This window comes from Ptychodera flava (genome assembly GCF_041260155.1).
Source record: "Ptychodera flava strain L36383 chromosome 23 unlocalized genomic scaffold, AS_Pfla_20210202 Scaffold_24__1_contigs__length_23054250_pilon, whole genome shotgun sequence".
NCBI lineage: Eukaryota > Metazoa > Hemichordata > Enteropneusta > Ptychoderidae > Ptychodera > Ptychodera flava.
The window spans coordinates 14,176,565-14,201,401 of record NW_027248278.1 but is presented as its reverse complement, the minus strand read 5'-3'; the positions used below and the strand labels follow the sequence as shown (position 1 = coordinate 14,201,401).

At 38.2% G+C, this 24,837-nt stretch overlaps 1 long non-coding RNA gene across 1 annotated transcript; it reads left to right on the top strand.

Moving 5' to 3' along the window:
• Positions 1-2,071: 2,071 nt before the first annotated feature.
• LOC139124624 (uncharacterized) lies at positions 2,072-11,638 on the top strand. The gene is made up of 5 exons (XR_011549988.1): positions 2,072-2,169; positions 2,870-2,985; positions 5,071-5,230; positions 6,263-6,385; positions 10,830-11,638. It is a non-coding gene; the product is annotated as an uncharacterized lncRNA (long non-coding RNA).
• Positions 11,639-24,837: the final 13,199 nt, after the last annotated feature.

The window sequence follows — 24,837 nt, the reverse complement described above, 5'->3', positions numbered from 1 at the left end:
TGAAAAAAGGTTTTAAAGACAAACTATTCGAAAACATCTGTAAAAATCAGTTGAATTTCCGTTCACGCTTTTTCGAGTTAAACTCTTTTGAGCGTGCTGCAATATGACAAAATGTCGAACTCAGAAAGGGCGAGTTAGAAATTGTTTGTTTTTTCCTTATGAATGACCATAAACTATGAACCCACCAGATAAAACGCCAGAACAAACACAGTGCAATCAACTGTTCAACCCAAACAGTATTTTCACACATTAAAATCAGTGTCAGCGGTTGAAATAGGACTAAAGAGGGTTATTTTCGGTAGCGATGTTTCCTTTTAGAGCACAATGTACACAGTGGTCGATTCCTACATAAACATGAGGAGTGCCCGGGAAGGGATTATGCATAATTGTTGACAGATAAGCTGTAAGATTTAGACAGAGTATTAGCTGTTCGACGTAACTGTTAGGCCTGCTACGGCATCTCGATACCCGGCGTATATGATACAAATTTATTTCAGCGTTCGAGTTTCTGATTGAGTGATCCCTGATAATGAGTGACTTGAAACATCACCTTGCAATATCATGCAATTCAAAAAGCCGACACGGAAGTAATTTTCGTGTAATGCCGAGTAATGCTCGGTAGTAATTTTCGTAGACACTTCCGGTCAAGGTTGATGACAGCTGCTGTTGTTGGCCCATTTATGGCTGGTTCGAGTATGTGTCAAACCAAGTATCGTCTAGGGTTTTTTTAAGTGATAACATTGAAACATTTAAAGTGACAACATTGGTCACAAATACCGCTTCTACATGCAAACTAACACTGGCAGAACTACTTGAATAATGATGCACAATTCTAATTGTGAATGGTTGCAAGATCTGGCCTCATTGTTCCATATGATTTATCACCAAGAGTCGTGAATTCTATGCCTCATATTATAATTATATTATTATTATTATTATTATATTATTATTATTATTATTACTATTACAAGTTTAGGGGCTATAAGTATTATATAAAAATCTCATAACAGTTCATTTGTATTGTTCAAATAAAAGTTAACATAGTTCTATTTGAAGTCTGGCTATAATTTCTGTACTTCTTGTGAGAGTGGAAATGTATAACATAAACCACACATATTCAGTTGAGTTTCCTGTACACTTCTTCAATTCTCAGGGAAAGAAGGATTATGTTGAGTTTGATATTCCAACCCTTGACTGCTTTCAGGTATCGTCTTCATAGACATTATCGCTGTTGGGTACGGGTACGGAATACCCGGTAGGTATAAGCCCAGGAGTGAGTCTGTACAATACAGCGCCATCTAGTGATAAGAAGAACAGGTTACATCTTTTAACCCGGAAGAACTCATGGTTGTACATCACCGCTGCAACAGTCTTGTTCAACAGCGTCGACATCACCTCTGCGGCCGTTTTATTTGTTCAACAGGATGCTGGAATTGGAAGGCATGGTACAACATGTGATATGTCTTTAGTTATATGTTAGTTAAGGCCGACTGTATTTGTTCAACAGGATGCTGAAATTGGAAGGCAAATGGAAAGGTACAATTTGATGCAACTTTAATTAAGGCGGACTTCGTCGCGCTTTTTTTGTATCTTTTTTAATTTACGACATCAAGAATACAAGAAATACTTACAAAAATCTCGCTTGCCTTGTGCTGTCATTTGCAGAACTTTAACAGTAGTGTCACTGTCAGGAAATATGTACTCTTCGCTGTGTTGAAATATGTGATTTTATACGTGACCTCCAGCCAAAATTAACCAACTCTTTACTCTCTTTCCTGTGACAAACATGGTCCAGGTGTGTACATACATACAATTTGGCATCCAAAATGTTCTGTAATGACATGAACAGTTCAAATTCAATCCAGTCATTACAGCAATAATAGCTGTGTGCTGAACAATAGACTGTAAAGTGATTTTCCATCTTCTGCCAGTATCAATAGCATCAAACGTGTATTTCTCACCGTTAGTCTGTGTAATTACTATCTGTTTAGTGTATCTCATCTGGTGAGTGTGGCAATTAATAACAACCACACATATTCAATTGATTTTCCTGTACACACCTTCAATTTTCAGGTGAAGAAGGCTTATGTTGAGTTTGATATTCCAATCCTTGACTGCTTTCAGGTATCGTCCTCACTATCACCATTGGATTTTGGTACGGAATACCCGGTAATGTACACTGTAGTAAAAGCCCTGGAGTAAGCCTGTATAATACAGCGTCATCTAGTGATAAGAATAGGTCACATCTCTTAACTGTAAACCTGAAGAACTCTCTGATGTACATCACCACCAGTGCAACATTCTTGTTCAAAAGCATTAACATCACCTCTGAGGCTGTATTATTTGTTCAACAGGATGTTAAAGGGAATGTTTAAACTCCATTATCTATAAGCAAAGTAGATGAATATTGCACACAAGTATTTCTGCATGTTTCAAATCAAGAAACAATAGAGAAAGCTTTTCATATCAAACAAAATTCAAAAGCATGATAAGAGCAACCTGATGTCTTTTTAATGAATGTGGACAAAAGATAGAGTACATCTAATTGCTAAATATACTTGGAACACAAATATGTCTGGATCAAATGTGATTCAATACACATTGCTTAGGGCCTACAGGGTTGATAGAATACAGCCCCTCCCCTCCTTGCAATTGGTTGTACATTGCTCCCAACCAGGCAGTTGGGGGAGTGGATGTTAGGGTGTGTTACATGTATAACATGCAGTAATACATGCATTCTTATGCTCACCTTCAAGTTTTCTGAATGAGACAAAGCAGTATAACGGTATTTTCTGATTTCACAGTGGGATCTTCAATCAATTGGTCTCTTGATAATTGTTGGTTTTCTTTTCTTCTTTTGTATCATAAGTAGTGCAACAGTTTCCTCATTCTTCTGGCAAATAACCCCAGGAATCATAAATAATTCATGTGCAGTTTCCTCATTCTTCTGGCATCCCTGGATGAATAGTGGTATTAACATCAAGGGTAAGTTTAATTTTTCTGTAGCAAAAACACCAGTAACAACTAACATTGTGTGGCATCTAACAGAATATTTTCTTGCCCACTCTACATAACTGATAATTTACTGTAGTTGTGTTTGTACATCTTTAGCAGTAATAATACGATTACGCGTAGGGTAATCACCGATAATGTTCGGAATGAAACGCCAGACTTCAGTGCCCCTCTCCAGGCCTCACGATGCTCCAGGAACTTCCCTTGTTTATTTCTTTGGTTACCTAATATTGCCGATGTCTCATGTCAGAGTGAGGCACACCCTATGTTCTTTTGCCTAGTGGCACCATTCAGTATGCTTCTAAATTCTGTCACATTATTAGAGCGGCATCTATTTGATCGCATGCACATGTATGTAATTATAGCTTATTATATAAATTTATTATATCTACCCATTATTCTGTTCATCTGATATAGAGGAAAAAGTAATATTACATGGCTGGAGTGCACAGCAGGCAATACAGTGTGTCAATCTGCAGTGATAGTGCCTGCTGGGCAGTCTCAAACTATAATTCTCAATGTGGACACTGTTTCTCGAAGACTGGTACGCTCCAAACTCTCTGTGTCGATTGGCTACTGAAACATTCTTTGGCATGATGGCAAGCTAATGACCATTATGCACAGAGCAGTCGTTATGATATGCATTTATTCAATGTTTGCAGTAATAAAGTTGATAACACATGATGCTCAAGTAACATTAGACACATATTGACTGACCATGTGGGCAACAGCATACGTCTGTATGCTGTTGCTGACTGCAAGTCACCCTCCCGAAACAGTCTGTTTTTTGGGGTGACTTGCAGTCCCAAGGGTGAAAGACGTATGCTGTTGGCCAAAAAGCCAGTTAATTGTGTTTTGTAACCACCTCATCTGTTTTTCATCATTTTTGAAGTGAGTGGGCATCATTTTTCGGTACTGATGCTCGACAAGAACAGTTCTAACAAATGATGCCTAATGACGCCGTTTACATGGATCAGCAGCAAAAGAACATATACCACGTGACTGTCAATTGATGAATGAGAACACAGACTGTGGATGAGATGTGTTACAACATGATCTGTAGCCTCCCCATTGGGCTGGTGCTCTCTGACCTCAATGTTAATGTATTCTTGCCTTTGCCAATATTATGGTCAGAGAGCATGCATCCCCTGTGCAGGCTACAAACTATGTTGTAACATACCTTATCCACAGACTGTGTTCTTTTGTCAATTGATAGTCCCGTTGTATGCGTTCTTCTTGTGCTGATCCATGTAAACGACAGGCATCAGTTTTGAAAAATGATGCCCGCAATAATGCCCACTCACTTCAAAAACAACATATTGCCCATGTGCAAACTGGAATGTAAACAAAGATGTTGTCTGAGGCCGTGCAAAACGAAAGTTGAGAAATTTTTGGGTTTGTCCTTTTTTTTTGCATGACTGTGGATAAGGTGTGTTACAAAACACATATTGACTGGCCTTTCAGACAACAGCATAGGTCTTCTCCCCCTCAGGATTGTGAGTCACCCCAAAATACAGACTGTGTTTGGGGGTGACTCACAGTCCCCGGGTTACAAATGAATGCTGTTGCCGACATGGCCAGTCAACATGTGTATAATATTGCCCTCCCTATCCTGTGTTATTATTTAATTATCACCAACTTACCCTCTGGCATATCCATCAGTGAAACAAATGGTCTGATATCTACACTTGTTGAGGATTTCTTCAATAAAGTAGAGTAGTGACTTTGTCCATTGAATATGTGTACCTTATCTCGATGTGTCACAGCTGCAAAGTCTGATGGGGTATACCTGAGGTGATGCCTAGTTCCAACTTCTCCATTGTGAAATTGTTGCTGAAGTGTGTTTGCAGTGGCATTTTCATGATAGAATTTGCCCTTTAGGTTTCTGAAGGATAAGTATGTGTATATTTCTCTGTTAAGAGCCATTGATAGAGCCTGTAGATGGTACTCATGTCCCCACGAACCAATCTTTCTTGCATCATCCAGGATGTTTGGATATGTGTATTCAACTTGATCTCTATTAATCAACCTCTTGAAATATTTGCTCTCTTTTACTAGGATATACAGAGTTGCTAGACGAAGCTGTTTGATTGTGAAAGTTGTGCTCAGGGAAAGCCTAATACTGTGCCATAAACAGTTTCCATCAGGTGGTGTTAGTATTGCCACATAATGCTGTGATATGACTGGATGCAACATCCTGGTTACTGTTCTTGACAAGGTATGTTTATTCTCGTTACTGATATTGATTACATCAGCTTCCTGTAGAGAGTCGATCAGTTTTGCTAGGTTGCTCCTGTTGTTATGTATTATGGATTGCGTTGATGTCTCAGATAGTGTATACTTTTCAAAGAAGTCATTAGGAAGTTCATATCCTTTCAAGGTATAGGTAGATGTGTCTTTTCTGATGTTTGGGTCACTGTATGTCTTCTGCTTTTTAGGGGTGTTATTGCCGCTGTCATTTCTTGACCTTTTCCTGTTAACTTCTTGATTCTTTGTTACATAATTTTGCATATTTGTTGTCTGTATGTCTGTTGTACCAATACTTGTAATGCTTGTCTTGTAGCTGGTGTCTCTGCATACGTCTTTTTCTTCCATTTCAAAGAGTATCTGCTTGTATCTATCACTTAGAAAAATTCCATCTTCATCACAGTCCAGTAGGTAGAGTCCATTTAATGCTCTCACTCGACTCATAGCTACATAGGCTTGTCCTGATGCAAAGAAATTCTTGTTAAGGAGAATATAAGCTGTGTTCAATGTCATACCTTGTACTGTATGGACAGTTAGAGCCCATCCAAGTTGCAGGGGAAGTTTCTGTCTCACATGTGTTACATTGCTACCTCGTATCTTCAGATTTTGTCGTATTCGTCCAACTATTAGCTTCTTCTTGCTTGTTAGGTGTTCAATGACAACAGTTTCATTTTGGATAGCCAGTACAGTACACAAAGAACCATTCACCCATCCACTTTTGACATCCATATTTTTGAGTAACATTACTCTGGAACCAATCTTAAGTGAGATTTTGTCTGGCAGTCGCTGCTTGTGATACTTCTCTATTTTCTTAATCTCTGTATCATTCAGTGGTTTTCCATCTATGCTAGTATCAATAGCACCAAAAGTGTATTCTTCACCATCTAGTCTCTGTAAATACTGTTTGTTTAGTGTATCTCGTTCTTCACGAAGAGAGACTGTGATGGTGCCTTGAGAGATATCAAAGTCATTAAGACAATAATGATCTATTTTTTCTTGACAGGAGGATCTCTTTAACCTTAGCATCTACACTACCCATTCTTACAGCTTGGAGGAGAGCAATGAAATCTTCATCCCCTTGTCGCTTTACTTCTTTCAACAGTGCTGTGTTAAAGTTCTTCCAGAGGTAAGTATCAAAAATATCCTTGTGGATAGCTGGGAGTTGGGCAGGGTCACCAAGCATGATTATGTGCTTCCCTCCAAAGAGTTTGCGCTTGTTTATTCCACAGGCAGCCCATCTGCATATCCGATCAAGGGCAATGAACACTTTTGCTTCCATCAAGGAAAATTCATCAATTATCACCATTTGTGTATCTTGCAGCATTTTATGTTGTAACGTGCCAGTCTCAATGTAGCAGTGGCAGTCAATGTCAATATTTCAGAACTGATGGAGAGTTGTACCATTTATGAGATGGGCTGCAACTCCAGTTGTAGCAGTACATTTCACAGTTAATCCAAGACGTTTTGTTGTATATTCTTTGATGGCCTTCAACAGAAATGATTTTCAAGTTCCAGCAGGGCCAGCAACTGCACAGAGGACCTGATCATTGTTTTCAAGCTTGCATTTAATCCACTCATAAGCTTTTTTTGTGATTTTGATAACTGGTTAGTTAGTTCTTCTATATTGGCATTTTCTTCCCGTTTTATCTCCAAATCACCCATACTATCATCTTCGCATACAGGCCCATCAGTAACTTCCATTTCCAATCTGCTTTGGTCTTGATCTAGTAGTTCTGGTTTTGGCCTTATTGCTTCAGCTGCTGTCAAGAAAGTTTCAACTTCTACTTGTGATAGCCAATTTCCATCAATAAGCTGTTGACTCAGACTGAGGAGATGTTCCATTGAATACCCTCTTCTGTTAGCCGTTGACAGTGCCATTAATGCATCTTCTTGTTTGTCAAGCAAACCTCTGATGGCACATTCTTCAATGTATGTTTGTGTTTTATTATTTGTTGAGAGCAGCATTGGTACATCCTCCCGTTCAGTGGAATGTTGAGGAGCAACTTTTGTAGATAGTATTTTTCTTGATTATCAGAATGGGGGAGAATGAACAGCCATCTAGGAATGACTTCCTTCTCTGTTCTGACAATCAGACGACCTTTTCTATCTGTCCAGGTAGTTTTCTTTTTTGATGCTGATATTTCTGACTGATTATTTGACTGATGTATTTGTATTGTCGTACAAAATCTGGATATTTGACATTTTTCAACTCTTCGGGTCTATCAAGGTATTTGTCAAGTAGAGTGTCATAATATATGTCTTCAGAATTCTGATCATCTGGAAGATGGGATTTTCGTTTCATTATTTTGTACTCAGGATCCAGATCTGTTGGTAGGTAGACTATTTGTCGACTACTGCGGCAGATATTAAAGCCGAGCAGTATGGTGTCTACTTCCAGTCGTCCAACAACACGTGAGCGGAGATAGTTTCTGCCTCTGATAGATTGAGTGGTAGGTCAAATGATGGCTCAGCTTTAGCAATATATTTAGCAAGATACAGTTCCCAGCCATCATTAGTAACTTGTTGTATATTTATATGACCACCCCATAGAAGTAGAATTGGTAGGTTGTAGCTGACAACATTTCTGTCTTCTGCATGCCTTCGTTGGTACAGAACTCTTATACCTCCTTTATCTTCTGTAGTTTCTGATTGCATATCAAAGGGGAAACCATATTTGCATGAAGATAGTTGTTTTCCATTCCCACCTTTAAAGCACCGTTCTGGAACACAGTTACCATGAAGCTGATACTTTTTAACTTCTTCTCTCGAATGGTTTACAATATCACTAATGGCTTGATCTTGACTTCTAGGCATTTCTGCTGTAACACAGTTGTTTGGTACAGTCCCTTCTTCACACCATACCACCATATGAACATGTAGTGCTCCCCGCTTTTGGTACTCAATCCTCCACCAGTAATCTGTAACCTTACCCAATGGACCACCATCAACAGGATGTAGCACTTTATCTTTGAACAGTTTAAATCTCTGGTGGAAAGCAACTACTGTTCTGTTTAGTGATTCATACAGGGCATCTTTTCATCCTTGTCTTTGTTTTCACCACTTCCACTCTTAACTGCTTCCTGTAGTTCATTCCAGTTGTCGTTTGTGTGAGAGTTAAGAAAAAAGTTGGCCTCCCAAGTTCACTACTCATTGCCAGTAGATCTAAAAGCCGGCCTCTCCAATAACCTTTTGAACCAGGTAGAGTGGTTGGGATCACAGTTCCATAAATATCATACTTGGATTTGACTTTATCTACCGTGAGCTTTTGCATTCTGTTACTTTGCTGTGCTTTTTTGCATGGTTGTAATAAAAGATACGGACTTTCATCATTCTGTCATACCAAAAGAAAGCCCAATGTCTGTCCCTCCTCCACCGTGGATCATAGCTGAGCAGCCTTAACTTACAGTACTGAGACATAGTTAGTCCTCCACCTTGAAACCAACTACCTGTACCGTATGGAAATAGATGTGGCCATGCTTTGGCTTCAAGGTACTTATCATTGTAATGAACCCTAGTTAGTGCTTGCAATTGTTGCATAAGATGTTTTGATTCACAGTTTGTTTGGGGATGTTGAACTCCAGCCACATCTGAGGTTGGTGTTAAGTGACCTTCTTTTCTTTGATCTTCAAATGGTATTACCAATACCTCCTCATCTTTTCCAGTTTGTTTATGTCTTTACCCTTCCCATCTTTCAAATGATTTCCAGAAGATATTACCAGTGGTTCATTTATGTTTTAACGGTAGAGTGTTTCATATCGTCCAAATAATTGGCTGTATAGGGAGTTATTGCCTTAAGCCATCTCAAAGCAGCAGCTATCCTGTCATTCACTGCTCTGTTGTTCCTGTTTGAAACATCCGTTTTTACACCAATGAGAAATCCAAACATACCATAGTAGTGTTTATCCAGCTTTCCGAGTATATTAGTTTCACCTTTCCTGTGTTCCCACACTCTTTTGAAAGGGTCAACTTTCTTTAGAGTTGTTGAAAAGAGACCACATAGCGATATTTGACCTCGTTCATAGTCATTTTGCAAGTTTGTGATGCACTGTGGTATAGACTGTTTCCCAGATTGTGGGTCTGCGCATGAATAACAATGCTTGGTTCCTCTCTGACATAAATTGCAGGAGTACCACATGCCAACATTATCTTCTCTTGAGAGATAAGAGGGGGAAATTCTTGATCCAAATAAAGCTGTTACAGGAGGTGCAACATCTTTTGGAAAAATTCTAAATTTATGACCTTCTGAAAGGCGACCAAACAGAAGTGTGCCACATGAGAAACATGTGCTGTTGAAGACTGGCTTCTTTTCATGATTTCTTTGGTATGTTCTAAATGCATAGAGATTTCCAACATCACTTTGAAAGTTATCGACTTCATGTAAATTTTGCGCTTCAGCAGTTGTTGATTGATTTTCATTGGGGAAGCTCAAATTTTGAGATTGCTCATCATTAACACTAGATACAGGAACAGTGCTTGTTGGTTGTGCAGGTTGTCTCTTCTTTTGTTTTCTAGTGCGACTTTTATGCTTATTTTCTAAGACATACATACGTGCTTGCAGGTTCTTTTGTGTTAACTGTGAGGCAGGATATAATTTTTGCCACTCTTGATGCATTAATTTCATATACGATACTCGGACTCCTCTCCTAGTTTTCTCAGATTGAGCTTTTTTAACAATATTTCTGCACTGTTGTAGGTCAGTTAACATTGACTGTGTCCACTCCACTTGTGCCATAATACAATCTGTGAAAAATTAAGGCCAGAAGCTTGTGCAGCTGTAGAAGCAGTGGAAAAATGTTAAGTATCTTTGTTTAGATCATCATCAAATGTTCTCACAGATATTGTAACTGAAATAGATATTGTAACCATCAAAACTCTCTCACATTTTCTAAAATTGGCAAGTTAGTGTAGATATAGCCATATCACAAAATTTGTTTTCCAATTATTATTGGACCCAGTGTTAGCAATGGCTTAATTTTTGTATATATGTCCACATTTTGTTATGATAGTATACTATGATCATAGATGGCAATCAACAGGATACATGTACAATGTCAGTTGTTAATAAATAGTGTCACAACTCTAGCCTAACCGTTGATCCTACCTGTTGTGTAATCATTGTTGGACTATTCTAACTAAGAAATGCTTCATTTCCCTATAGTGGTCTTCAAATGTTTCCTACAGTGTTAAAGTCATAGTGAAATAAATTGTTAGTTAATTACGGTAATATAAAGTGCTACTTTCTGTCTACATTAACTGATTTTTATGATTTCATCAATTATGTTGAATTTATACATGCAAGAGTACAATAGAGTACCATGGTAGCCCCTTGACCTCATATAGTTGTGTATGATACAGGTACATTTGACATATGGATGTGCTTGATAGAAATGTGCAAATGAAATACCAACGAGTGCTGGGTTGTTATGTTTAAAATTACATGTTTGATGAAGTCGTTATGGCCTTGAGAAACTGGAATGTTCACTAGTACTGTATTCATCAATAAGTAGTGAAAAGTTCTGTGGCTTATTATATTGCATTCCTAACCATGGTCTTGCATTTTTTTCTTTCAGGTATCCAGCTGCAGGTGCATTAGGTGAAGAGCTTAAAAAAATTCCTCAGGTAGTGGTGTACTACACCTGATATAGCTGTTACGCATCATTTGAAATGCATAGACTATTATACGCAGTTGCCTAGTTTATTAACTTAGTAAGGGACAAAGTCACCAGCTTTTGATATTATTTTGATCCTTGTAGTTTTTTGCTCAAGTGTTCACACATGTGAACATATGGTTTAGCGATATCTGTGTGTGTGTGTGTCTGTGTATCTGTCTGTCTGTCTACCCGATATCTCAAGAACTGCTGAAGTGATGTCAACCAAATTTGGTACACAGCTTCAGGATCCAAATGGCATGAACTGAAAAGGTTTTGCTGGGCGTGGCTTGGATATTAATGAAGTTATGAAAGTTTTAATTTTCTATTATATGGTTCTCTATGAGAGAGCTTTCGATAACGCCGCGTATGACAAGTGAAAATGATCAATTGACGAGATCGACTGTTTGAGGGCGCTGTGAAATGAACTAGTCCAGGTTGGCTACAGCTGGATAGCTCTGGTTTCAACCTCGTATTGAACGTTAAAAATATATTCTATGACTCATTCAACTCACTATTCAAGATAAAATATCGTTTAGCAAATTAGCTTTACCCTTGGTGATTGATCGTTTCTCTCGCTGCTTGATTGCCAGAAATGACGACATACATTCTCCACCATATACTAGTCTCATGGCATTATCACTTGCCCCGATCCCTAAATATGGAAGTGCTCATGAATAATAATTTTGGATCAAAGGTATTGAAATGTCCAATCAGGTTCGTGCACAGAGTCCAAGCACTATGTGAAAAAGCCTGAATCCATTAAGCATTGTTGTGGATTCCTCCGTGGATTCAATCAGAATCCAAGGGAATCCAGAGATATCCATTGTGGGTACTCAGGGAATCCTAAGGTATCCAATTATGGATTCTTCTATATACGGAACACTTTTAGAATCCACAGCAGAATCCATTACAGCATTTTAATGGATTCCATAAGACTGTCTCCTGAATAATCCTGTGCAGGATTTCAATGGATTCTGCGTGAAATTAGTGATCATGGGAATCCACCCTCTTGCCTTAAATTTCCCATGGTACCTTGCATGAAATCGCATAAAATATCACTGCTCTGCTGTCATTCCTTTTAATTCTTTGAATTTCTCATGAATCGGTATTTACTTGAAACAGTAACCTTACCTTTTGCACATTTTGTACTGTTTCATCATTTTATTTTCATAATTGTATACCAAAATAACCTTGTATTCTGCTTCTAAACATGGCCTCTGTATCCTTTATGTTATTTTTGACAGATCCATTTCAAAAGGCCTTACTTCAGTGCAATTATCAACAATTACACTGGTAATGATGCATGGACATGCTTAGAAAATAGATATGGGGCAGTTAGTTCTATTATGGGGAAACAAACAGGACCAAGTTGATACAATATGTACAGCGTGGATATTTAATATCTTTTCTGCATTCTTCCATTTGGTCACAGAATTATGTGCAGGCATATTGCCATAGGATGGTATGCACAATATCTACCATTATTGATTAAAATGTATTACCGGTATTCTCATGATATACTAGTGTTCTTTCATTTTACTCATACTCACATGTTACACTACACACATCAACAATTTAAGTTCATACAACTGTTATGCAATTAAAAAAATAATGTCTTTTTATTCACTGAACAATACTGTTCCAATAAAATATTTACAATAATTGACACATGTGTTAAACAAAAGCTGTGGTTTCTGAAAAAAAATCACAAACAATAATATAACCAGATTTTTTGAAACCGACATTTCAAGTCATTCATTGAACGTCTGTACAATTGTAGCAGCGATTTAAAAAAAAAGACAAGGCAAAAGACAATGGTAAAAATTTGCCAAAAATACAATTATGCAAACTTCACCACAATTTGAAAGTCTTACTGAGCTGTACCCTAAAAACCTCCACACCAACTTTCAAATCAGTTGGAGTTGTGGTCTCAGAGAAGATATCTTGACCAAGAATAGAAAAAATACCGCAATTATACGGTGTCACTCAAATTTGATCAGAATTGGTACATACCAGTATGGGTTAACAAAAATCAACAATAAATGTTGTTTCTATCTGTTCAGCGCAGGAAAATTCTACGTTGATGTTATGACAATGATTTCTGCACAGTACAACCAGAAAAACAACAAGAAATATTTAAACCAGAAAAACAAGAATGACAAAAGTAATTAAGGTCTGAAATTTTAGGTACTGGAGGTCAACTTTAGCAACATGCATAGCTGAAAGGCAGCTAGCCCCTCTTAGTTTGACCATAGACGGTCTTCCTCCCCTCTACTGACGGTCTTCCTCCCCTCTACTGTCTATGGTTTGGGCAGTTCTGTTAATATGTAACAGTTCATAAACAACTCCCCTCTACTGACGGTCTTCCTCCCCTCTACTGTCTATGGTTTAGGCAGTTCTGTTAATATGTAACAGTTCATAAACAATGACAGGAAATGACTCAAGATAAGTGGAGTTTGCCTGTTTCTTACTGGCATGTAACTCCTGCACACATGCAGAATTTCCCTTTTCTTACCTCATTTGCACATTTTTGACACTGATATGTTCATTTGAACAAATTCACATCTCAACCCCTACATCTACCTGTACACCAAATACTGAGATGGTAGCTTTGGCGGTATGGGAGCCTTTGTGTGTGACGGACATACATCCGCACATACCACAAATATACAGACATACAGTCATCATATAAGCTCTTTTGGTATTTATATATAAAACCAAATATGAGCTAAAAAGTGCCAAAAATTCAATTATACAAATAATCACTATTTGTGACTCGGTCGGTGTAATAACATGAGTACAGCCTGTATCTAGTCAATAAAATTAAAAGTTGAGTGGTCTTTGTTCAAAACTAAAAATGCATCATGAGCTTTTAGCAGAATCAAGAAAATGCAAAAACATATGCTTATACATTAAACATTGTCCTGTAATGAGTTGTCAGCGCTGTTGATATTGTCATTTGTCTGTATAACGGCTCATGGCCCACCATCCTCATCCTCAGGCTCTGGTCTGATTGAGGCCACGTCCTCAATGCAAGGTAGCCTCAATATGCATTTCCTTTGATGCAAGCGTTTTTCCATACTGTACGCAGTTTCACTTCTTTCTCTATCCCATGGCAAGTGTCTCCGAATAAAGTCACCACCCTTGCAACTTCTGTCATGCTCACTGTCCTCAGAAGAAACACACACAACTATCAAATGTCTTCAGCTTCATGCTAGTCCTTGGATAGCCCCGTTTACGTCCTTCAATTTCTGTAAATAACGACACACAGAATAAATCATCAGAATTGTACATTATCCATTTAGTTTGTTTTGTTTAAATCTGTGTATTTATAGACCTTTGATAATTCATTTGAAAGTACTTCATTAGACTAGAATGGTTAAAAGTTGATATGTATGCAAGAAATTTGATTTCTGAATCTCACTGAAATGTACATTGGAGTCTATGAGAAAACTACGAATAATTTTTTTACAAAGCTTAACAAACACATTCTGTGCTTTCTGAGGTGTTTGACAATTGATACAAATGTACTTGATTCAAATAGGGTGTTTGAAGGTTCAGATGTGGACAACAGTAATGATATTGGAATTTCAACTAAACTTATTTCACTTTTCATGGTACTAGTGGTCAACAGGTCACTGTTAAATATTTTCCCTGACAAAAGCTTGCTATATCTCTAATATGTAAGTAATAAAAATTGTTCTTTGCCCTCAGTGTGCTTGATTTACAATAAGACAAGCTCCAGAGTTGCCAAGGCAAGATGTTTATGTGACAGATAATTATACTTTTGTTCAGATTTACAGTTAAATGACTACTGAGAGTGAAATAATGCAGCGAATCATTTTATCTCCCAAAAATTTTTTTGAACACTTAAACTACTTTTTTAACAGGACAAATACTTAAGAAAATTAAGTGACTCCAATGGTGTTGGAAAAATACATGACCCCTGTGCATTTTTCAAATTTAAAGTGAACCCCAACCCAACCCATTCCAACATATTACTTTTGTGAATACTTGTGGCATCACCTTGTTGGTGAAATTCTCTCATTGTTTCCATTGTAAGTTGATTTTTTTATGCCAAAACTGCTGCGATGCTGTGGACGTGTTCAAAGCATCCAAAGAACAATATGTGAAAACTTTCAAACACCTGCCAATCATGAGGGCATGCACGATCAAACATCTGTAGTGTCAATCAGATCGATACGATGTCAACAATGAATGAACATTCGTACCACTGAGCCTTTTGTACCGTCCAGAAATTTCAAAGCTACAATTTTTTTACCCTGACATATAATACAGCGACCTTGCACGCTAATGATCATTCCACTGCTTCTGTTTGGTTTTGTTGTTTTTTTTAAATTCGCTCCGTGGCCCCAGTAGATTTTTTTCAATATGATAAACAGGTAAGTTTAGTATGACATAGTCCCCACTGGATTATAGTTTAAGATTAAGTTTACAGGAAAATAGTTTCATACTATTTTAGTAAAAGATAAAATTATGGTTTTTGAGCATGTCATGAAATCTGGAACATGTTATCAGAACAGAAGCTTGTTTCATCTTTCATTACACAATTTGCAACAAACTCTCCAACGACAGTTTGTCTTGTGATATTGTTTAGATGTTTTGTTTCCCGTACAAAGTTCATAAAGTACACTTCATGGATTCCTTCAATAATATTTTGGCAAGTGTTTGGAGACAGAGTTAAAAAGAACATTTCTTAGGTTTGACTATGCAATTATTGTATGTCATCATGTACATTTGAGTTTGGAACTCATGTAAGAACCCCCTTAAGTTGTTTCAACACTCTGCTTCTCTATAAAAAATTGCAGGGTTTACACATTTCATTGTGATTTCAAAATTTGACATGGGCTAAGCTGCATCACTATCAATTACATCTGTATCTTCAAAAGAAGATTATAAAGGCAGATTTTGTTGCTTATGGCTGTTAGGTGCCCTGCAAATATAACCAAACATCAAAGGTCAACTGAGTAGAATTGTCTTACTTTGTGTTGTATTGGTTCTGCTTAACCATGTTCACGTACCATAATTCACCAACACTGGTGCTTTGGTTAACTTGCCCTTCAAAGTTCACTACTTTAGACTAAAAATTTATCAGTGCAGACTTTGTACTACGTACCTCTCATATTGTTCCCAGTTGTTGGCATGCCTTTTTGTGTGACTGTCATTCCTTTGGGCACTACACTTTCCCTATTTGTTCAACGCCTAATAAATACATGTACTTCCAGGGGACCTGCAACTTGCAAGAATATAAAAAAAAGTTAAAAAACCTACCAAGAAAAATCAAATTATCTCAAACACAGATGATGAATCACATTTCAAGCCACAATAATGACGATGAATAACCATATTAATCTGACAGTCCATCGACACATTTGAATCAGAAATATATCAAGCATTTTCATGGCCTAAAAAGGCTCAACATAATTGGATTCACGCTGCACTATGCATTCCTGCAGTATCTCAGAGCTTGTAGACTGTCAGACCATTGATGAAAAATTGACTCTTTTTACATCCATGGTCATATAAATATCCAAAATGTGCATGTTGAAAATAACACCACATTTCATTTTCAGCAGTAATAGAAATAATTTAGAAATTTAAAAATTAAATGATGCAAAATAAAAGACATATCATGTTTAGGTAAGATTAGAATTAATCTCATGTTAACTTAAAGCCCCCACTAGCTGTATCTTCTAGCATTGTTTTTTTATTACATTCAAACCGAAATAAGTTTGTGAGAATGTACTGATTTTGGTGATGTATACACTTATTATTCACTACCCACTGGGACTATACATGCAACTTTGGCCAAGATAGAGATTGCAATGTGATTAAATATTTGCCCTAACATTAAATCCCATCACCATTCATACGAGCAAAAACCCTGGATAATGTGCATATCTGTACTGAAATCTTCACATAAACTGCACAGAGCATTGTGCAATTCATGCTATAAGATGTTGAATGACCCTTACATGTACTTCACTATTTGATGCACCACTCAGGACGCAACATTCTCTGAATGGTTTGGTCACACAGAGTTCACGCAAATGCATGTAATTCATTCATTCGCGCAGTGAAGTTGGGCTCCCCAAAGGTCATCACTTCACCTCAGTCATAGTGTGAAATGTTAAAGGGATAGTCCACCCAAATATCAACCTGCCTTTAAAAGTTGAAGTAGATTATTTTTTAACATTCATGATGAAGAGATGAGAAATGTGCTAATGATTCTCCTGGAAATTTATGTTTTATTAATTGATGTGTATGACGCCATTTTCGCCATATGGAAGCGCCACTTATCGGAATTCCTTGAGAGAGGCTTGGCCTTAGATGATGCAAAGTTTTCGTGTTTGGTTGAGGAAGTTTGGGGGTATCGCTAGGGGGTCTGATCTACTGTACGTTTGTATTGAGCTACTGCCCAATGGACACACTTTGCCTTCAACCTTATAACTTTGAACCGGAATTCAGCGACTTCGAACTCCAGGATTTCGAACTTGGTGTTTCTGACAAATAAACGGACACATCGATAAATTCAGAAGTAAAGGAAGGGCATGTGGCTCCACAAGTTACCGAAGGAAGCTGTACAAGCATGGCTCTTTTGGTAGCTCAAAGGTATAAGTTACAACATTACGGGAGGCCATGTTTGGAGCTGAACACATCTTCGATATCGCCTCATGACGAAATGAACTCCCAAAATGATAGTATTTTTTGCCAAAACATTTCGATCAGAATTGCAACTTAGCTATTATCACTTGAAAAAAGCAATGTTCAATTTCAAATGCCCGAAGAGAATTGCATGACGTAATTGCTCCGCATATTTAGCCATTGCAACACTGGTTTTAAAATATGGATAAATCTTTTTATAACAAAGAATGGTAAGTAATTCAAAGCGCTAATTTTTTAGTAACACATAGAAAAAGAATGAGCGGATGACGAGATAATTCCAAGAACCATTCCCCGTGGGGTGGGGGAGGAAGAGACAAAGCGGACGACCAGAAACGGCTCATCTGTCGACTCTAAATGGAGTGTCTCTCATCTAACAAACAATAGTTGTGCATACACACTTTCATGTTCTCAGGGGCACTAAATTAAACTTCAAACACACTTTCATGTTCTAGGGGCACTAAATGAAATTTCAATTTATCCTTTCAACGTACAGTCATAAACTACACACTACAATTTTCCTGTTCTCACAACTCACTTTGAACTCTAATCAATTTCTCTGGACATTGTCTCCGGTGAGTTGAAATAAGTATAGTTTCTTGGAATAAATTATGCCATTTGGGACAGGTACTTTTCTCATTGGGACAGGCACTTTTTATTTTGACTTGTCCAGTGGACAGGTGGTTGAAAAAAAGTATTTCAAGCCCTGTGGTGTATTTTATCATAATACTGTACATTTGAAAGCTGTTGAAAACTGTAAACTTGATTCTTTTGGACTAAAGATGCTATAACAGACCAAGCCAAGTGGGTGAAAATATGTCATGTTTGGCTCAATACTGGTTTTTACTGACTTGGCTGATGGGGAAGGGATACTGTCTGGCAGGAAAAGGGTTTTAATAAAATTCGATATATCGACTACTTTATTTAGGTCACATATTGATAGACTATAGTATTTTCCACAGAAAATTCAAGGGTTTTCATGTATATTGACAATGGCGCCCCCACATTCATGATTGTCCTGCTGTTTTGACATCCTAGATTGAATGTTCACCCTAGAGGTGAATGTTTTCAACTGTGACATTGTATGTTCTCTCTCCTTGTTAATATTACCAATTTTTAAAAAAGGGGCCATAATCAAATGGCTATTAAAATTTGAGTTTACTGTTTAAATGTTTCTCAAAGGAATGAATGTTTCCTAATGCAGTAAAAGCCAATATCCCTTCAGAGGGTAGAATTCAGAGAAAACCACGACAAAAATGGGAACATATTCTGAGGTCAACAAATTTCACGACTTACAGCTAGTGGGGCATTAAACATGCTATGTCATGTTACTTTGCACTATTTATAACCTTATAAATTAATTAGTTTTGACCATTTCACTTCAAATATGCACTCGCTATCACTCATGCATATATGCCATGAACTGGTCAAAATCTTGTAGTATACCGTCGCTGGGTGTGCTTTATTGCTTAAATACAACACAAGCTAGACCTGTGCTCTTATTAATGTTTGGCAATTGATATTAATGTACATGATGGTAAAGAGCAGATGTGAACAACAAATATGATATTCAACTTTCACCTCTACTGATTATTTCTATTTGGTTAAAGGTATTCTTTAAAAGTTCAAAGTCAAATGAGAACTTATATGTCAATAATTAAGATATCATTTATACAGACTGTGACTCACAGGTCATACAAAAATTTGGGAGGGAGAATCATTTTCTTGCTAACACTTTTTAAAAGGGTCATTATTTTCCATGGATTTAAAAAGGCACTTTTGCTGATCCCTGGAATTGCGTTTGTTCTAGTATGCATGAGGACTATGGAGGGGTGATAGCCTGTTGTTTTCCATTGGAATTGTAATCTGGTGTGTAAATTTTCTGGTGAGACAATCTGGTGCCAACACAGGCCTTTAAAACACCAACCAATCCCCCCTCCCCCGCCCTTAATTTTTGTCCGGTCCCTGACATGAATCAACAGTCATCCCGGGCGGGGTGCATACCACTAAAAGTCAAATTAGCATAAAGTGACCTGGAAATTTGATGTTCATTGAAATTATCAGGAATATCGATGATTTAAACCAAACAAACGTTAGATACTTTGCCAGATGCAGACATTGCTAAACACGTTTATACAAGAAGGAGTAGACGTATATTCTTAGACACAATTGGGCTGGTTAAAAATAAGACAGCAGCTATACATACCTGTACATAATATTGTAGTGTACACGAGAGCCGTCCAGCTGATGCAGGACTCAGCGACGATCGAGGGCTTGAAGTGTGTGTTGACCTATCGCTGGTGCGGAAAGAGGTACTCTCTTCCGTTTTGGCGAGTTTCGTCCTGGTTGAACGGAGAATAAAACTTGAAGTTGTCGGACCATGTCGTAACTGCATGACACGGTCGATGACACACTGGCACTAGATTCAACGTACAGCATAGTCGTCCAGATGGTCCAGGAATTCAAGGGTAGACTCTTTAGCAGACATTCCTAAACACCGACGGGACATGTCAGTAGAAGCTAAAATATCGACAACTGAAGATTATTGACGGCACGATCACGGGGTATGAATGGTACGATATACAGATGTACGCGACGCGACGCCACGCCACGCCAATCTTAACAATGGCGTCTTCTGAGTATGACTCCTTAAGTGCTCAAGTATTCACGAAATGAACTTTGCAAAGAATTTGATTATAACTATCATTGTTTACTCAATCTTGAAGAAAATGTTATTTTTTTTGCTCTCGTTAGACAAAAATACTGCTAACTGAACCATATTTTCGTGTTTCGCCAGATAAAGGTACATCATTGTACACATTGACCCCCTAGCATCAGGCTGCAGTTCAGCCCCTGTGCATGTACACTAAGCAGCTTACGCATTTTTTATCTTCATGAATATTCCGTGTTAGGCATACAGACGTGCCTAACCAGAGCACTGAGCCGGAATTTGGCGAGATATTTTTCAATATGGTAAAAAATAGCAGCTATTGGCCTAATTAAAACTTTGGGAAATAATCGTGTGTGAGTCATACGAAGTAGACCTATAGGCCTGTTGCTTGTATTTTGAGGACGGTTTTGAAGAATTCATTCGTTTGTTGCATGTGATTCATATTTAACTATTTTAAATAAACCATGGAGGTAGCAGAGATAAACGATATCTCTTCTCTGATCTTGCTTTGGTAGATATGTATGTGCGTGTGTAGACGGGTGAACTGTGCAAAGTGGCTAGTAAACATTGATATTAACATTGATAGTGCATCTGCAGATACAGCCAATCGTGCATCTTGTATTCTCTTTCTTTTTGTACATACAACATTCTTACTGTTGCAATAGCTAGATTTGGATTCATTTCAACACCAACAATGTTGCTATGTACACGCCGGCTATGCTCAAAAATAGTATGGAGGGAATTGAGAATAATACAGTCCATATACAAAGAAAAATAAATTGAAAGAAAGAACTGCAGTACAATATTTCATCCTCATTTGACCGATGTCGTATCCTAACCTACTGAAATTAGTTTCTGACGAACATACAAGGACGTGTATCATTCACCAAGGTGGTGCAATATGTTTCGAGACATTGCAGAAATATTGTAGTTCTGACGATGTTCTCCATGTCAGCTTACGTATGTGGGAGATATACTGCATCTTTCCGAACGATAATGTGGATACACACAGCGAGGTCTACGCGAAAAGGTGATGAATCAATTGAATAAAAAACGGTTTTTGGAGATCATATCTGCTTATTTCATCAATTCTGAACATGGTTTGAATCGGTCTCATATAATATCTACCAACCTGTACTGACGGGCCTGGAAAAGCGAAATTCTAGCACTTTTTTTATGAAATCTATTATCGTATATCATCGGTCACGGTTGCAATTTCACATGCGGGACTGAGCTCGGAGTTCACTATGACTTGATGTTGGATTTGATGGAACACGAAGCCAAATGTAGAAAGTGGAAAAGACACTTTCTTGAGCAATTGTCGCTCAAGTCGTGGTTTTTTTTTCATGCACCCGCTTTTTCGGAAAAGTGTTTTTAATTAAACTGTGCACATTTCAAAACTTCGAAGTTTATCGTCTAAAAGTTTATTTCATATGCATGAGTACGGTACATTGATAGTTCTCGAAACAAGTAAAAAGAATTCCTCTAACTCTGACATTAAACTAGTTGACGGTGTCTTCTGAACGTCCTCGAACACCTGACTGCGACCCTGTTTGTTATGCGTTAGGTAGTTTAGAATTAATCACGATAGATCGATGCATCACAATTTACAGATTCACGTGACTGAACTATCTTGTGATTAGTTTGTTAATTGACGTTTGGGGCGAGGCGGCGAAAGTCCAAGGCCCAAAAGAGAAGTACGCAGTCCAATCACATATTTTCGAAGAAATAACCACTGCTTTCCATATAATGTGCAAAATCCGGCCCTGACGAATGCTGCCGCCCTACTTCCGAGAATAACTTTCGAGCTTTGAAGCTAGCACTGAGCAATGCCGCTAAACAGCCTTGACTCACCCCAAGTCGATTTTTGATTTGGTTGAAGCACGGTCTGAAGAACGAGCACATTTTGCGAAAGATTATGATGGATTATAAGGCTACCAGGCTGTTATAAAACTTCTGTCTTAGGAATTCATAACTGCTAAAGTCGTACAATATTCATAATAAGGGACTGGTCAGTTTATTCGGCGGGGGGGGGGGCAGTGGACTCATGAGGGTCACCCTGTTTTTGACTATGGTGATAGGGGGGTCACTATGTTTTGAATGCCCAATTAGGGAGGGGCCGGGGTTCACTGTGCATGTTGGTAACAATATTCATAATACGGGACTGGTCAGTTATTCGGCGGGGGGGGTGGGGCAGTGGACTCATGAGGGTCACCCTGTTTTTGACTATGGTGATAGGGGGGTCACTATGTTTTTGAATGCCCAATTAGGGAGGGGCCGGGGTCACTGTGTTTTAAAAATTTCGACACGGGCTCATACTTGCCTAAAATGCATCATGCAAGCGACAAATTTCATCATTCAGTTGAATTTGCATTCATGGCGCGCCCTTTAGGTGCTTAACTTTAATAACAATAAAAAAAAAACATATTTTTCAGAGGCCCCCCCCCCAAGCACGAAACTTTAATGTATCAGACATATATGTCATTATTACATGCCTCGTATATCGAACGTCGCGCGCTCCATAGGATTCAATGGTAACTCGTCGATGACGTCGCGGACCGCATAGTCATCATTGGACGTGAACCGGAACTATTTTTAGCTTGACAACTTCATATATAAAATGTCGAATTTCATGTTTTGCACATGAAATCCGGTTTTGGAAAATTTGCAGAAAAAAATTGATAAACCGAATAACAGTAGTTTAAATATATCATTGCGTCATTCGATGATGGAAATCGTTCCATTTTTAACGGATTTTCATCTAAGATGGAAATAAAGCATTGGATTATCATTTGCCAATAAATCTAAATATTTTGAGTGACAGATGTGTAAGAGAGGCATGTAATAAAAACATTATAGCCCAAACATGGGACTATGTACCCTCGGGGCAGGAGACCATTTGCCCGACGTCATTTGCCCTCCTTACGTCGGGCAAATGGTCACCTGCCCTCGGGCACATGGTCCCATGTTTGGGCTATAATAAATAGAGATATCCGTATGTTTAAAATGTTGTCGGCGCGCCTTTGGGCGCATTACTTTAAAATATCAAACATATTTTCAGCATGCCCTTCAGCCGCTTGACTTTCACATATCAGACATATATATCGGAGATATCCATATGTTAATATTTTCAGCGGGCGCTCCGGGCGCTGTACTTTAATATGTCAGAAATATATAGAAATATTTTGATGTCTGTAAATTGAAAGTCTGTTTTACAAAGTGTACTGATCATAATGAAACCTGCAGCGCATATGAAGAGCATGATAAGTTCCTAATACTGTTCTGTTTTCTCAATGAGAATTCAGCATTAGAAAGCAACATGCACTTGTATTTCAAAATCAAGCGTCATACTTCTTGATCTCTGATAAGCACATATGATCCAGTTTTATTCTAAACCTGGGAAATTTAGCCAAGGATTTATTAACAGTACACAGTCCCGGATGTAGACTGGCCCCAGTCGCGCTTTCTCTTCAGTTGAGTTACTTGCTGACCAGGCGACATTCACTCCACGATCCACGAATAGCCTACCATTAGCACAACGGTTTGCCGATGTTTAGTCCTTCAATTTATTATGTTTTGATATGCCCACAGACTTGGAGAAGTCTATCCCTGATACTCTTACACTTACATACCCAATAGGCAAACCTGGCGGTCACACCGTTATACGAGATACAACGTTTGCAACTCTAAAATCTGGCCAGAAAATACTTGGTACACTAGGAAGCACTAGACAGGAAAAATTAAAAAAAAGACAATCTTAATTACCTACCAGAGCAAAATAATTTGACCTTACAGCATTGATGTATCTTTTCACATTCATGCTTACTGATGGTTGGTTGTAGCGATGTATTCATACGGAAACTAAGACTATAGTAGGTTCGCTTTGAGAGTATTTCAAATTACTTGTGCCATCAGCTACAGCAAAGTATTTTCAGTATTGTCGATTCTGTGTCAGCATTTAATTTTACTCAGCACTTTAAAACATTCCTTGATCGATTTGAAAGGTATTCGATTCGCCAGATAATTGCTATGCACTCGCCAGGGCACAGGCGACTTGATAGTAACTATGCGAAACCCCCACGATGCAAGTGAGAAGTTGTATCATAGGGTTTTCGTCAAGCCACAGACCCTCTGCACACAAACGACGATTGAAGCATTCGTGCACCAGAGTGTTCATAACATTATGCCATACACTTAATGTGGGAGGACATCAGGCAACCTCCACATTCCGACATTGAGTCCACGTCCCTGCCCTGACAATGCTTGTTGCACACACAAACAATTAATTCCCTTTGTCTGCGTTGCACACTTCACCCTGACTGTACCATTGTACTGCACATGCATTGTGACCACAGAGTGCATACCGGGGGCCTTGGTTCGCCCACTTAATATCGAAAAGGACACTAAATCATCTGGATAAAATGACCGATACATTCACAATTTTCAAATTTGATAATGGTCTTCCCGTCTCAGCAGTCTCCGACTTTTACCATGGTAGTCGGCTGAGGTCGAGTAAGACAGCAAACAAAGGTTGTTTCAATCACGGCTATCACGGTCATCTTTATTTCACGC